The sequence below is a fragment of the Corvus kubaryi genome, unplaced genomic scaffold (assembly GCF_017639235.1).
Source record: "Corvus kubaryi isolate FWS band 111438036 unplaced genomic scaffold, C.kubaryi_AGA036_p1.0 138, whole genome shotgun sequence".
Classification (NCBI taxonomy): Eukaryota; Metazoa; Chordata; class Aves; order Passeriformes; family Corvidae; genus Corvus; species Corvus kubaryi.
This window is the reverse complement of record NW_024580672.1, coordinates 14,625,723-14,643,030: the sequence shown is the minus strand read 5'-3', so window position 1 is coordinate 14,643,030 and position 17,308 is coordinate 14,625,723. Positions and strand designations below refer to the sequence as shown.

The 17,308-nt window shown below is 39.4% G+C and overlaps 1 protein-coding gene across 5 annotated transcripts in view; it reads left to right on the top strand.

Moving 5' to 3' along the window:
* The first annotated feature begins 243 nt into the window (after window positions 1-243).
* Window positions 244-17,308, top strand: part of GPAM (glycerol-3-phosphate acyltransferase, mitochondrial) — a 47,256-nt gene continuing 30,191 nt past the window's right edge. For 3 of the 5 annotated variants that reach the window (XM_042019315.1, XM_042019316.1, XM_042019312.1), the window contains exon 1: window positions 17,052-17,127. The gene's annotated coding sequence lies outside the window, so the exon portion shown is untranslated. Of the gene's footprint in view, window positions 332-4,480; window positions 4,554-17,043; window positions 17,128-17,308 lie in introns of those variants that run through there. The other 2 variants (XM_042019314.1, XM_042019313.1) reach the window with 2 other exon arrangements.

The window sequence follows — 17,308 nt, the reverse complement described above, 5'->3', positions numbered from 1 at the left end:
GATAGGAATAAATCCTGTTATGTTCAAGTACGTACATGCTAGATGCTAGCCCTGGCACAGGGAATCACGTGCATTGTGCAGTTTCTTTGGATTTTTCATATTCTGTAACTAGTCCTTTGATGCTTTTATTTTTTTAATTTGGCTGCTTCATATTTGATCCTAACTTTGAAGAAATGACTTGAACAAAGTATTTTGGACTTTGTTCTGAAACTCATGGTTCTCACTGAGGTCTCTTGGGTATTTTTGACCTCTGGGTGTCTTTGACAGTTGCAGAAACTTTTGGGAGGACATAATTTCCGCTTGACTTTCCCACCAAGATTCTTCAGCTAAGGTATGTTTGTTTGTTTGTGTTGCTTTTTTTATTGGTTAAATTTTAGAAGACAGAAAGGCTCTGTGGTATTATGTAGAACACACTCCTGCTTTTTACATCTCCTTGTGTTCAGACTGGAAGTACTTGGGGAACTCTGGGGTAATACAAAGCCCCTTTCCAGACCTGTGTGTCCGGTTCAGTAAGGAATGCTTTGTGCCATGGTTTCTGTAAAACAACTTTCTGATCCAATTGGAGACTGCTCATAATCCACTCCCACTGCTGGTTCCATCAGTCCTCGGTTGGTGCTGGTGGGATCAGTCATTTAGCAGCAGATTCTGCCAGCTGTGCCCTTGCACTGACAGTAATCTTTGGCTTCATGTTAACTTAAGGACAGTGAAGACATCATTCCATGCAACCCTTCTTTTCCCTACAGTCTCTAGCAGCTTTTTTATTTGTACTGTCACACTCTGGGATGTATTTAAGCAGTGCTGCGGTGACAGAGAACAGGCCCTGGGCACAAGCCAGCTGTGTGATCACAGACATGGAATATCACCCTGTGCCTTTGGCTGCCCTTCAGCCTCTGCCTTATATTTTTAGCTTTCAGTCTCCTTACTGGGACAATTGTCTCTTCTTACAGTATTTGTAGCACACTGGGTGGATTAGCAGTTCTGTTCTCTCCTCCTCTGGTCTCTAGTAAAAAGCAAATATTCAAAAATTATTCCTTAATTTTGATTAACAAAGAATTGTGTTTCCTAACACTACATGACAAAGCATCCTTGTTTAAAGGAATTTGTTTGAACTGGCATCCAAGCTTGGATGTCTCTGTCACACAGCAGGTGCTTCAGATCACTAATCTCCTGCAGTCCAAGCTGGTATTTATTCCTGTCCACTGTCAGATCCTTTTGCTTGGCATAGTAGAACATACCATGCACCCCACAAATTGTGCTGGTGAGCATATTTAATTGTATATCAGCAGATTACCTATAATTAGCTCCATCACAGCAAGATCCTTGGAGATCCTTGTGGGAGGATTAGTGTCTTCTTCAAGGACAGAAGCAACCCTGCAGGGAAGATGGACCAGCAAAGTTCTGCTGGAGGAGATTTGAGCTGGTTAAAGCCTTTGATGATCAACCTGAAGTTGTCTGTATTTCAAAGTCCAGGCTTTGACTTCCATGAGCTGTAGCACTGGGTAACTACAAACATCTCAGGGTTTCCTATCAGTCCTGTGCACCTAGATAAACTCTTCATTGACTTGCTTTAATACTGGACTGTCAAGGTTGTCAGCTGGGATGAGGTTTGGCATGACTAGAAGTCAATGGTTTGTCTGTATTTGGAATAGTCAACTTAAAACAAATTTTATATTCAGTGCAGGGAAACTGGGTCCTTCAGAGCCTGTTATGAGCAATGCATCTGGATGCTTGAGGCATCTACTCTGGGATCAGGACTGTGCCCTAGAAATGAATGTTTCTTTCTAGTGTGAGAGACAGATATAAATATCAAGGCTTAGCTGGGTGAAGCTCACCCAGTGCGATGGTCCTTCAGTCCAGTTCATCTTTTCCTTAGCCTCTGAGTAATCTCTCAGTATTAGCAGGACTCAGCAGGAATTAGGATAATTTTTCTAGGTTGTAGGAGGCACAGACAAAGGAGATGGAAGAGCAAGGTGTGGCAAATCATTTATAGAACTTGTTCGGCCCTGTAAGTCCACCCCAGTTTTGTGCTAATTATGCTTTTAAAAAAACCTCCAAATTTTCACCCCTTCTGACTGTACTAGAGCACCAGCTGTTACCTTGAAGACCTTGTAGGTCTCACAGATGCCCAGAGAGGCAGAATCACAGCTCCTCTCAGGCTACAGCTGGGGCTACAATCATGGTCACAACATATGCCATATTGCCCCAGATGGTTAACTCCTCTAGATTAAGAACCCACAATGGTTTTCTGTGTTGCTATTTCAGACTTTCCCACCTGATTAGCATCAAGTCTGTTCTCACTCATCTGAATATCTACTAGATACATCAGCAACTGGATTTTCCTAGGTATTAGTATATAATAATCTAATTTCTTATAGTGATACATTTAAGAAGACTAAATAATGAATCTTCTGATTTGGAGTGAGCTGTGTCTATCTTTCCATCTTGTCTTTTATTGCCATTGCATCTTCAATCTTATTCTTTCCAAAATGAATATCCAGGGGTTGAACCGGAAATTTCGAAGGTGTGTTTGAACACTTAGACATGCTGATGTGAAAATGTGAGAACTCCTCACAGCTCTCATTCTGCCCTGTTTCCTGTCCATGGAAAGTGCTGGTTCAAAGTATGGCATAGCAGCAGCCACCAGCTCATCCCAGTTGCTGTGGAGAGGTGTCTGCTGCAGTACATTGCTGTTACACTGGTGCTGAATGGCTGTAGGCTTGGTTACTCCCATTGCTGTACAGTTAAAGTGTGTATCTGTGTGAGCCTGCCATTAGGACAACTGAAACCATACATGCATAATGAGCTGGAAGTGGATTTCCAGTCTTGCACCATGGCTCCTGTGAGTAATACATACGTCACAGGCCTCTTCAGCATCACTGAGATTCCCCTCCTGACATGGAACCGTTCAGCTCAACAAGTGTTTGAGAGTCAGGACTTTAATTTGTATCCATATTATCTATTGATGCTTTTCTGCCTCAAACTGGCAGAAAACTGCATGTCCGAAATTATTGGAAATATTGCCGTGTGTGTGTGCAGTGCTGCCCATGTAAACAGAACAGAGAAAAGTTAGTCTGTGATCACAGATGTGTGCACAGATTTCAAAGAGAGAAAACTGAAAAGCTTTTCTATTCAGAAATATCACTGCAGAGGCCTGGGGAGATGCATTTAGATGCATGAACTTCTATGTCAGACAAAATCTCTCAAGATGCATTACACCAGGGCAGATGTTGTAGAACATATAACATTGACAAGGATCCTGACAGGATCCAGGAAGAGGAGAATGAAGACAGGAAGCTGCCTTTGGACTGCATCTCTCCTGAAACACAATGATATTGTTGATACTAAATTCTCACAATTAAACTGTGAACTCATCCTCTCTCTCCATAAGTATTGCAGTATTTCTGAGCTGGCATCTTCATTTTTCAGCAAGTGATTGGGACAAAATTGCTCTTATTTTTAGATTAAATAAGAGATGATTAACAACAAAAATTCCCATAAAGAGTAACTTTATGTAATAATTCCATCCATTCTTTCATGTAAAAATATCCAGCCAGCTCTAGTGCAAGATGCTATTAAAACCTGTTAAGAACATTTTAGATTTTGTTGGTTCCTACATCTGACTGCACCATATTAAGGTTAATGTATTAAATTAGTCTTAAAGCTTACATTGGTTACAGCTGAAATAGCCAAGATATTTCAGCATGAAGATATGAAAGATGAAGCCCATGGCCTTCTAAAGTCATTTGAGTGGGTGCATTGTGTGAAACGCTCTAGCAGTTGCCATCAGTTCCAGTCCAACCCCTATGATTTTTATTAACCTTGAACTGTCACCAGTAAAAGTTAAAATGTATTAAATACATGCTAAAAACATCCTTCATGACACCGCTGCAATGGTGCTGCTGCAGAATGTGTCTTTGGCATTTGGAAGTTCATGACATTTGTCCTTGCATGCTTTTGCCTTGGTACCTTTATTGGTTGCAGGTTTTCTGTCATGAGGATTTTGTCTAGGTAGATACAATATATCCTTTTGGCTTTAAAATCAAGAATAAAAAATAATTTGGCTTAGAAAGTAAAATTATTTTAAAAAATTATCATGAAATCTGAAGCAAATTACTGCTGCCTAAGGTTATTGAGCATGAACATGTGTTAGCATCAGTAAAATCATTGAATCGGAGAATAGTTTGGGTTGGAAGGAACCTTTAGAGGTCATCTAGTCCAGCTCCCAAAAGATGGGCAATCCATTGTGCTAGAAAGATGGTACTGGATGAAAATTGTTCAGATGAAACTGTAAAACAAGGTGTTTTAATGGAAAAGATGTAAACATACAGACATTGCTTTTCATTGACAGGTGTTGTCCAAACCCATTATTAATTTTGGGCAATCCAGCCTTGCTTGTTTCTTGCAGTAAAGGCTGCAGAGGTGATGACATAGGTGTGTGTTAATCAAGTGTCAGTGGATCACATCTTTCTCTCTCTTGCAGGACTCAACATTCATCAGTCTAAGAGCAGCTCCAAATAACAGTTAATTATCCTACCCAACATCCCATCAGGGTGGTAAGTATTCTGGCATCTTACAGATAATTATAAAAATACTAAAAATTTCTGACTGTGAATCATAAGCAATTGCATAAAGGACATTATTCCCCCACTTGTGGTAAAGCACATGTATAGAATTTATGCACTAATGTGTTACTCAGCCCACCAGCAATGAGTGCCTCTACAGGAGAAGCTACCAGGTGGCATCCAGTCATCAAACTCAACTTACATCACTCAGAGTAGACAGTAACATGCCTGGGTCCCATGCAGAAATGTCACTGCTGGCTTCAGTAAATTAACAAGATCATCCTCATGTACTTATGTTTTGGGGATAACTTCTTCATGCTTGTAAACAGGGAAGTTTTTCTTCCAAAGCAGTTTCAGGTACAATGCTGCCCCCATGACCACATGGACAATGGGGGAAATATAGTCTTACTCAGCACTCTATGATTGAAATGATTGACTGAAATAGACATTTAGAACCCTTGTTAGGGAATATATTTACCTTGACAACCATAGCAAAAGAGCAGTTGTTGTGCACTGAAAGAAGTTGTTACAAGTCATTTCAGCCATTGGTTCATGTCCAATAAAACCTCCAAGATGGGACTTCTTGACTATTTAGCATGAATATTTGAGAAACACTTGGATGCTTTGGGAATGAGGTTAGGTGATGATTTATATGGGAATGGTCATTAAACATCTTTTACCCATCAAGAACATGTGAAGCTTGTGCAATGATCTTCTTCCAACTTCTGACCCGGGATAACCCATGTAATCTGTCCACCCCATTTGAGTGTTGAAAGAACAGCTGTATGTCCTTATATATTCTGGCATCACAGCAATGGGAACTGTGTAAGTGCCTCAGCAAGACAGATAAAATAGCAGGGAACAGAGATCATCTCTGGCACCTCTCCTGGGTACCTCCTCTCTACGTATGAATCATTCTTTATCTGGGTAGATTCTATTTATGTCCTTTCTCATGACCACATATGTGGCAGGATTGGCAGGGCACGGAAGTACACTGGTTATTTTGCCATTGCTTTTGTATTAAAGAAAATACAATTAGAGGAGTCCATACAGTGCTCAGGATACTGGCAGGCTGAAAAATAAATGTTTCTCAGGTGTCTTAGAATGGAGCAATATGTGAAGCAGAGCAGTTTAATTCTTTCAGAATTGCTGCCTGTTTTATAATTATCTTATGTGTTCCTTTATTGCTATTTTTCAATTGAGCACGAGAAATCCCTGATTAAAAATAAGTCTGTGGAATGATGTTTGTATGTACCTGTTAGTTAAAACAATACAATTAGGATGTTGTAGACAAAAGACAGTTCTGGAATAACCAGTACAAAGAAACATTTAAAAAATTAAGATATGAAGGTCAGAAGATGATACATAAATGCTTCATCACATTTCCCAGATTTTTTCTGTACTCATAGATCCTTTAGTTTGTAAGTAGAGGTGTTAACTGAGCATACAGAGATAAAATAGCAGTTTGCCAATAGTAGGAAAGGAAAGAAGCCATCCTATATGGCAAGTGCACTGGTTTCCAAACTGTAGGTGGTAGAAACCACTTTGGAAACCTATTTAATTAAGGAAAGAACGATGTTTCTGTTCAACACAATTACAGTGTTTTCAATCATGGCTGAATTGGATGTAACTTGTAGCAATACTTGAGGAAAACACCTTGATCAAGAAAAGAATGCTTTGGTGATTAATCCCATTGACATTACTGTGGCCTAAAAGGCTTTGACAAATGTAATGTAGTTTTAATTAGGGAATTAATACAAATAGATTCTGGTAAATTGAACTGTTGGCATGCAAACAAACTGGATTTTTTTTTAACTGGGAATTTAAATGAGAGAAAAGATATGTTATCAGTATTTAAGTTATTTTCCTTTTTTTACTCCCAGAAAACAAAATTAGGCCCTAACCTGGATAAAACATGTAAAGCACGTACTTTTTAAAGCCACAATTTGACCTCATTCTCCATGAAGTCTGTTTTCTTTCTGGGGCTCCCTCTCCCCCATGTTTATACTCTCATTCAATAACAGGAAACTATGCTATTCCTCACAAGCAGTGGGATGTGACTGTCTGAGCACAGCACCACAGACACTTCTTCTACTGGCTCTGCTACTCTGCACTGCTCCTGCCCCTCCCTCAGGTATTCCTCACACTCTTCCTCTGTCTCTAAAGCTGGACCTGTGTGATGGTTGATGAGGACTTCTTTTTCAGGTGGATCATTTCCTCCCTCTAGATCACTGCACACATCTCTGAGGAGGGATATATTTTGCCACTAGCATGTTTTAGCCAAAAAATCCCAAAGGAATGGAGTGTTTTCTTTCTGTTGAGAGGTGGGAAAAAAATGAAAAGGTGAACCAGGAAGGGTCAGGTCTTCAGGTGACTCTTAAACCTGGTCTTTGGGCTTTGTTGAGTAGGCTGTTCAGTGACTGAATGTATTTATTCCAGTATTTCGAAGTGATTGTGTTTGGAGAGATGGAAGACTAAAACAGGATACTCAACAGGACAAATAGACTGGTGGGTTAGAAGCAAATTTGGATGGGTGGATTCTTATGAGGCTGTGAAAAAGGAAAACCCCAAACATCTTTCAGCATTCCTATCCCCCTTAATGCAGCCCAACTGTGCCTGCCTTAGTTATCTAGTATTACTATTTTATTGCTGTTTGAATATATTTGATTCAAAAACATCACCTCTATCCATTATGAACACATCAGTCAAGGAAGCAAGCAATGCCACAGACTGAAAAACCCCACCCATGTCTTATTTGAGGCCTGATGATGTTTTAAATACTTGAGTGTTTTCTGAAGATGTCATGTAGTTAAACTGTGATAAACTACTCATCTTTCAACTAGAATTTCTGACTACATAGTTATGTCTTGCCATCCCTGTGCATCTTGGCTGAGGAAAAAATTCTACTTTGTTATACCAGTGAAAATTTGGAGTCATCCCAATCTCTACTGATGTAAAAGGGACCAGAGTCTTTCCCATACAATACTTTGTATAGCACTTCAACTTCTGCGCTGTGAAGTACCTAAAGTGGGTTTTGGAATGCTCCTTTCATTAAAAATGCAATATTTTATCAAGAAAATATTCTGAACATAGTACAAAGAAAACTGGATACCATTTCTTCAATTTAGAACAGATGTATGGATAGCCACAACTGCCTGACTTTAGGCATACCCTGCAACCTAAGTTAACCCCTGAGATAAAAGTATTTCCCGAATTAAGAGTTTCAATTAAAGGACACTAATAAACTTTGTGCACTGAAAAATGGAGTATGTTCTTCCCCTGTACTAAATTTGAGAAAGTTGCAGTGCCCTGGCATCCTGAAGACATACTCAGACATTAAACTCTAAGTGTCTGAACAGTGAGTGAAAAATGGGATGACAGGAGGAGAGAGGCCCAAGTAACCTCAGTGCACAAAAGTATCTGTTTGCTAATGACCTGTTTGTTTTAGACCAAAAGTTTATTATTGCAGTCAGTAAAGATATGAGTTGAATTGCACACACATTTTCTGGCAGCATTTGTCAAAGTTTGTATTAACAGGTTTTGAAGGATAAAAAATTGACAATGAAAATCCCCTTTGTGGCAGACTATTAAGGCTACCAGCAACAGAACTATTGAGCATCCCAGGAAATGGATTTAACACAAAAAATGTTTTCTGCAGGTAGGATTTGCTTTCTGGCACTGCTTTGATGATTACTCAAGATCCTGTCTGTGCCATGGATTTTCATCTGCCGGTGGTGTTTGCATTAAGTTGTGTAACTGCTTCTTAATGCCTGTTACGTAAGGATGCATAGATTGCAGCTCTGTGAGGTGTCCTGCACAAATCACAACTGATAGGGTAAGCGTGGTTTCAAAGGTTACTCTCGGTTGAAAAAATTTTACATTAATTAAGCCCTCCCTGCATAAATCAAGTGCTTGGTTAATACAGAAGTGTGGAGTGTACGCTCAAGTAGGGCTCAGAAGGTAGGTAGCTGTGGTTGTCCTGTAACAGAGTATTTAAGTTTTGTAATATTTTTATCACACACCACTGGGATGCAGCTTTCCTGGTCAGGGGAGAGATTTGCCATTGGCTTTTGCCATGCTATGATTTTACCCCAAGGATTTGTTACACAAATAACATGTAGATAGAGAAGACATCAGAAGACATAGTCAATATTCAAAAGAGGGTTTTAAAATTTATTTTATACTAAGTTTACTGTTTTAGCTCTTTTTCTTGTATTTAATTTTAATTAGGCTAAGTCAAGATCTGTACTGAGGAAAAAGAGTCTAAAGACGGCTTGAATGTTGCACTAAATAGAGCATTTAGCCTGAAATGGAAGAAAGTGAAGAGAATGGAGATAAGAAAAGGAATCTCAGTTTAGCAAAAATGAAACAGTTTTTTAAGTCGAAATCAGAAGGATTATAGACACAGTTGGAATTCAAAATTTTTTAGCTATAACATTACCTCCTTTTTTCTCTACCATTAATTAAAACCTTTCTAAATGATTCATTTGAATTCCCATAGCAAACACAAGTTACATTTCAGGCACTTCTTCACTGGAGGGCTCCACCAGGATGTATTTTCTAGTGTGGTTCTCTGAAAATGCACACCTTACTTTGAACAGAGCCTCTTCAAATTCCAAATATTAACTGACCACAGGGATATCACATATATCTATGGTCAGGAAACTTCTTACATAGAGTCCTCAGAGGAATAGAAAAAGCAGAGAAGCAAAGAGAGTGGATCATGCTACTGACCACAAAGTTGCAAAATTGCATACGGACTCTTTGATTGAGCATGGTTCTGCTTCCAAACATTCTAAGTATAGACATGGATGACTTTTTCTCCATATCTGCCTTTTAATGAGATTTAACAACACCTAGATTAGAAAATAAATTATATTTCAAAATATATTTGCTCTCATTTTGAGGGCTGATCAGAAGCAGATAAGATATCTATGCCAGTCCTTGAAGTATTAGTTAAAATATAGTAACCAAGTTATTTTTAGTAACAGGTATTGCTTGGGTAAACAAGCTATGAAATTTTGCTCTATGTTTCATCATACTGGGTAGGATTACTGATGGTACCTCCTGGCCCATACATACTAATGATCTACTAGAGGAGCTGAAACTGAATGAGGAATGGCCAAAAATAATCAGATGATGCCCTGATGTAGGTTGAACATGGGGCTGATATTTGCAACATAATTCTCTTGGAAGACTGTTCCAGAAGTTACTTTTAAAGTGCACAGGAGCCTTCTCCAGTTTCCAATCTGGCTGCTGCTTTCCAAATATTTTTTATGCATTAACTTAATTAGCACATTCTAAGCATATGTCATGTAAGAAATACTAAACATTATCTATCCACAAATATGTGTCTGAGAAATGCCACAGGTGAAAATGCACAGAAAGTTCTTTTGTGAAAAAAGCTGGTGGGGAAACACAATTGAGCTTGATTGGGGAAGCTCAGTTTGACTCAGAGACACTGCAGTAGCTCAGGATGAGAAGATAACATTTTGCAAGGAAGAGCCAGAGGTATGCATGCCCAGTATGTTCTGACCACTAAAGCAGACTTCTGAATGCAAATTCAAAGTGCACTGGTCTGCTCATTACTTTTTGTATTTCATAATATAAACATAACGTTTATCATTTATCATTTACATTATACTTATTATTATTATATACAAACTGAAAGAGGGGAAACTTTGGCTAGATATAAGAAAAAATTCTTCACTGTGAGGGTGGTGAGATACTGGAACAGGTTGCTGAGGAAGGTTGTGGATGCCCCAATCCTGGAAGTGTTCAAGGCCAGGTTGGATAAAGCCTTGAGCAATTTGGTCTACTGGGAGGTGTCCCTGCCCATGGCAGGGGGGCTTGGGACTAGATGCTCTTTAAGGTTCCTTCCTAACCCTTAAGATTCTATGAGAAAACCACACCAGTGTAGTCAATCCATAACATTAATTAAAAAGTTCAGTCACAAAATGCAGAGGTGGTTATCTGCAGTTTGCTAATGTTTTTCCTCAGAAGAAATAAAACGCTGTGGCTTCAAGAGGCTCCTCATCTTGTCTTTCAACCTGAGTTAACCCCCATTCTAGTTTACCTGAACCACTGTGATGCTTTCGGTAAATTATGCTGATAAACAGATGCTCAAATTTGCTCAATTGTTTTATGCTGGATGAAATGTTTTTTCTTTGTAACTTTGTGTCTCTGAAAGACAGGGCTTTTAAAGCCAAAATCTGATATAATCTTCTCTTGTAGCTCAAGCTAAGTTGATGATGTTCTAATCAAAAGCATCAATCACTTCTCTTCCTCAAAAGACCTGTCTCAAAACATCCCTGTCCCACAGCCTGGGGTACTTTGCTTCAGGGAATGTTTAGTCTTTTTTTGTAGGTAAAGGTAAAATAAACAAGAACCTTCCAGAAACCACTCTTGCTTTATTCAACCTATGGAAATAATGAAAGGGGAAAGTGTAGTAAGAATAAACAAGGCACGTATGACCCTTCATTATCCTAAATCTGAAAGAGCTGTGGGGTGACTTAGCCCACAAGCAGCTTTATGAATCCAGCCTGTCATGCTGGATGTAATTCTCCTGAAGCCATGGTTGGTCATGTGTGAAATACAAAGCTAGTAATATGTTCTGTTCTTTTATAAAGGGGAAAGACAGGACCTGCAAAACCATCATCTTCTAAAAAGAGATTTTACCGTTTTCAAGGCTTCTGGAATTTGAGGTGAATATCCTGGAATAATTTAAGAGGCAATTTAAGAGTTTAGGCAGTTCAAGAGTTTAGGGTATACAAATAAAAAGATTTCTGCTCTCATGAAGGTATAAGGTGCTTGGGAAAGTATTAGGTTATGCTTCAACAGTAAAAAAACCCCTATGTTAGATTTTATCATGATATGAGTTGAATATCTGTAATTTAGTAACTGAAAAAGTATGTTTTTGCTGGGCCAATTGGTACCGTTTTGGTCAAATGATCACCCACAGTTTTTGAGATCTAGCATTGCAGTACAGTGGTTGGCTGGATCTTAGGACTTAAACAAGGACATTTTTCTGCAGTTCCCAGATGCAAGAGACACATAAGTGGGAGTGGGAAAAATGCCCTTGTTTGGGAAACACACTGTGGGAAAATTGCTCAACATGACTTGAGTGTCAGAATTGGAATGTAACAAGTGGTGTAGCCAGATTAGTGCAGAGAGAAGGCCAAGAGCAAAAAACTGCTTTTTGTCGGGGTTCTCAGTTAATTTTGTCATGCTGAGACAAAATTTATAGTTTACTTTTTGTTCATTGTGTTCATAGATAAAATTTCAGTTACATAAAATTAATTATATATATCTATGGTAAACTAAAGCTGGAGACCTATTTTTTAGTGACACTGACTTACAAAAAGGAAATATATCTAGACATGTATGGGGATATTTAGTTTCTTTGTGCTTTTTCCAAAACCAAAAATGAACAAATCCATTTTGTTTGCTTGGATAAATTGGGGAGCAGGGCGTGTTCACCTTTGGAGGTGTCTCTCTGTTCATTTATATAAGAGATAATCACATAAGGGATTGGAAAGTATTGAGAGTGTAAAGCCTTCATTGGAATATATGGCAGTCTGCATCAGGACCATTGCATCAGAGCAGAACAGATGCCCAGACACTTTCCTAACTCTCCCAAGGTGTTTCAAAAGATGGCTCCAAAATTCTGAGAAAATTTCCCAACCAACAGGTCTTGTGTCTTTTACATCAAAGGCATTAAGACTCTTCCAACGTCCCACCCAACACTGCCTTGGTTATGGTCCCAAATTCCTGAAAATGAGGGGAGGGGTGGGATATCATGTGATTCAATACCTGGGTCACACAGTCTGTTACAAAGCCTCTTGAGCACTGTTGTTGAAAGAGCTGTCTGTGATCCTGACTTTCAATATCTACAGTACTTTACAAGATGTGACAAGTCCATCTAAAGCCAACCACTTCACAATAGAGCAAACCTCAGCAGTGAAAAGTGCCTCCTTTTGAGATACTGATGAAACACTTGCCTAGAACCTCATAATGACTAGGGATTTTGTTATTCTAGAACAATTTGCAGTTCTGTGACTCAAGGATGAGTCACAGCAAATTTGGTAAGATCACAATTTTGTGATTTTTCTATGAGATGCCATTTTTTCAAAATTGCCCATACTGCCCTTAGGTCTCAGATTTCTCTGTTTTCTGTTATATTCCTTGGTTTCTCTTTTGGAAGGGTAGAAAGCAGTTCTGGATTTCTGAAGAGGGAACTAGATGAGAAGAAAGTCTTTGCTTTTTGCAGAGAAGTTGACAAGAAGTAGAAGTTTATTTGGCTTGACATTAAAGTTATCAGTGGCACTTGAAATACCTGCAAATGAAATGTATCCTTTTAACACCAGAGTCTCCCGCACATACCAATTTTTAATGATTTACAAATGGGTAATAACTGTGAATATCCAGCAGTATTTAGGGCCTATATGCAGTAAATTAGTTGCTTCATCTGTTGTTTTTCAGATAAAATCAGCTCTTGGATAGAGTGTCAGCTTCGCAAATACTCTCAAGAAACAAAAGTGGAGAACTGAACTAATCACCCTTACAACATGTCCCCCTTGCTCACAGCAGGCATGGGGAAGCTTGCACTGTTATGGCAGATAATTGCTCAAGGCACGAGTATGGGACAATCTTGTTCCAAATTCTGCCATGCCGTATTGCTAGATTAAAAATGCTGGCAAATTCCTTTGGATAGTTAGGATTTTCTGATTTGTGCAAAATGCATATGTGTAATTTCTTGATAGAAAAATGGTGCTAAGTTTGGAAGTGTAAAAGCTAGTTATATTAGGTTTAAACCAGTTAGTTACACTGTTTTTTTCTGTTAGAACAAAAGCCTTTTTTGTACTAATGTAACAAGTTCAAGGCAAAAGCTAGGAGCAGCTTGGGCTGAAATGCCCCTTATCTTTTCAAAATTACAGAAACATGATATGCTATATTACATAGGAGAGAGTCACTCTACTCTTAATGAATTTTGTATTTGTTCTTAAGATAAGGGGGATGAAATAGAAGAGAAAAAAATCATTTGTCTTGAAAGGAGATATAAAGTATACAAAAACCATTTTTACATACAATTTTATCAGCCCATTTCGTGGCCACTTGCCACTCTCAGATGCTCTTAATATATTGCATACCACAGGCAATAATGCTGACACTGAGTTCTGCCACTGCCAAACTGCATATTCATTATTGTTAATAGTCACGTGAGGTCAAGTTCGGTCACTGCAAACAAAGAACCTTTGTCTGGATCTTTACTCCCTCCTCAAACAGCTTTTGGTTTCCTAACTTTTGTAGTGCTCCCCAAGTTGAAAGTTTCTTTTTAAAGAGGATGCTGTGTACTCTTTTGTAAACATGTCTCCATTACTAAAAGTGACATCATGGGAATCGCTGGAAATGAGCTTGGAGAACAGACCCAGGGTACAGCCAATGTGAAAAGAAGTCCCCTTGTCCCTGCTCCCTCCTCCTCCCCACAGCATTGTCCAGCAAACAGGTACTTTGTTGAACTTCACTGGAAGCTTCATGAGGAATTTAAACATAGGAAGGACCAATCATTATTTTAGAAAAAAAGAGTCCTGCCAGCTCTTTCTCTTCTGCAGGCTGCTATGCACAAATGTGGTCAGCAGCTTATTCACACAAAGCCAGGGTTCTGCTCATTGGCCATCATATGCAAATCACCTCCCTGGACTCATTGGCATGCTAAACACTTCGGTTTAAGGACTTTAAAAAGATGGACTGCAAAACTCGGGCATGCTCCCGCTCCTACTGAGATCAGTGGCAAACCTCCCATTGGCTTCAATGGAAGCAGGATAAAATCTCCCTTTTCTGGAAGTGAAACCCAGCAGTATTTGAGCTTTTTGGAGCACATGCAGCTCTGGAAGTCTGTTCCTTCGTGGCATTCCAAAATTTTTCCCATTTGCCTGATTCCATGGCAACACAACATCACCACCAAGCTTTCAATACTGAAATGCAATTTTACTACTAAGCCTGTGGATTTATACAAGTGTAAAAAGATCTTGCTAAGCTGCAGTTCCCATTAGACTAATTCAGGATCCTCTTCAAATGAGTGACAAAATTATCTCTGTCTGGACTTATTTTACAGTAAGCCAAGAATTTTTTAAGGTTAGAAAAACAGGAAAGCTGCTCTACAATCATACAAGAAACATTCATTATTATACAAAATCACTGTGTTTGAGTAAAACACTGTATTTATTTACTATGCTTTTCAAAACAGTCCAAAGAATAGCCTAAGCAGTTTTCTCGTAAATGATACTAAAATCAGACTCTAGAAACTGCACAAAACTATGATAAAGCCATTGAGGCTTTTCTCCTGACTTTTGTATTAACTTATATTACAGAAATAACTCTTTTGCAACCAGAAAAAAATACACTAGTGTAAAAGTGTACAATGAAAAAACATGCTAAAATCTTCATATTAAGTTTTAAATGTACTATAGGTCATCTTTTATAGAGGGAAGCAAAGCAGACAAGCTGGCTCTATACTCTGGCTGAGAGTTTGCTCTGAGTTACATTGCAGCACAATGAAAACAAGTGCCCCCTTTGATCCCCTATTTTTATGAGTGGAAGGGGAAAAAAATCAGTGTGATTCCATACCTAGAGAAGGTGTATGTAAGCAGTATTGAGGGTCTTTTACAAAGTACCTACTAAGAAATTCCCATGTAACAATACAAATGCAGTGAAACAATTAAATTAGTAAGTAAGACATTAGTAAGATTTTTAACTGCCTTCTGTTTCCTGCATTTTCTTAGACTCAATATATATGTGTTCATTGCCATCTCTGTTACATTCAGCTTTCATGTAATCCAGCTCTTGAATCATCTCCTCCAATGTGATTTCTATCATGATTCAAGCTCTGACTTCTCTCACTGCACATAGACTCATGCTGGAAGCAATGATCAGGATGTGGGCTGCAGCATCATATTGGGACTTTGACTACTTCTGTGATCTGCTCCTTAGATGAAGAGAGTTACAAAAACATGATGTAACACCGGATTTCACTTTTCTGAGTGGAGTTCAGAGTTTCCCCTTCCGATGCTTCCAACACCTCTGCGTCAAACACGCACCCCTGGGTGTGGGATGTGGCCCTGCTGCTGGTCACAGGATCAAAGACACCCATTTCCTTCTCTGGTGTCCACTAAGGCAATGAGATGCTCATTGAGCAAGCAAAGCCGAGATGAGGGTGTAGTGACAGAGGACACAGATGTGACAACAGCACTGCGACTGTCGGTGAAACACGGCCTCCTGGCTCAGCTCTGATTAGTGAAGCAGCTACAAATCCTCTTAGCTTCAGCAGAGCCAGCTGAAAGCAGACTCTGCCCCCTCTTTCCCAACTGACTTTCAACAAATCACTCCAAGAAAAAGTTGACATAAATTCAAAAGCTTTATTATAAAGCTGGACAGCAAAGGGCTTGTATTTTAGAAGTGGCCAGAGATTCTGGGTATGTTCCTTTTCAAGACCAAAATTAGAAAGTGGGTGTTTGGCACTATTTCACCAACTCTCCTTCACCAGACCTGACAAAGTTGAAATTCCTGGCCCAGATTATGAGAAAACTGGATGAAAACTTTAGTATGTGAATGTGCTCTAAGAAATACAATTAGAGATCATCTTTTCTTTGTACAAAATGTTATGTTTTAGAAAACTCTTTGCTATACACAAATACTGGACTGCTTATTACACAGAAATACAAACTTTATAGGAGTTGTACATTTCAGTAGCTCATATCTTATTGTATTTTTTAATTTGAAAAGGGTCTTTTTGGTGTCTTTTATTCCAATGTCCACGTTGCAACAAAATTAAGTATTTCTTCTTGCTAAAGGCGGAAATTTCAGACTCAAAATCCCTTCTGACCCACAAACTGCAGAACGCTTTTCATAAACTATCAGCTCTAATACTCCACTGGTATCCCCCGGAGGCACTCAGTTGTGGGAACTAGGGCAGTTCCCCTATGCATGCAGCAGTTAGGTTTTTGTCTATCACATCTATGCATTTTCTTTTATGTGTGAAAGGCAGTTGTAATTCTTACTTTACAATTCTCATTTGTAATAATTTCAAAACAACATCTAGAAAGAAGACCTTAAGAGGAAGACTAACTCCTCGTGGTACTTAAATTTGTAAGCAGAGTATTTGCATTAGTATAAATGATATCGTGTATTTCGTCAGTTTATTCCTGTATTGCACTGCTGTGATTTGGACATTCAGAGAAGAAATGTAGGCACGAGCCTTTACGCTGGGCTGTAACTCAAGCCACAGAGAAAACTATCTTTAACCAGTCCAAGAATGCCAAAGCCAAAAAATACTCTCGTCCTTGTTCGGTTACATGCAGCAATCTCAATCAACATTTACTTTTGCTCTCAGTAGAAGGCAAATTGGCACTGCTGCAAGGCCGGGCAGGCAAATCGATACCTGTCCCGAAATTTCTGCAGTTGTTCTCAGCGCCAACTCTGAGTCGCTGCAGACCCATTTAAACACCATTTCACGTCGTTTTGCCAGCGTTTTCCTGTTTAGCAACTCAGATTTGAGAGCAAAACAGCCGTGAGTCGCTGCTCTCTCTGGGCTGGGGGAGGGGGCCGGGGAAGCGGCTGTTGAACCATGCGGCGGCTGCGCCAGGGCCGGGGCGGCCGGAGCGGCTCCGGGCAGGGCTGGGCACGGGCACCGCAGCGGTGCGAGGGGTGCGCGGGCCCTGAGGGCAGCGCCGGGGCCGGGCAGGGCCGCG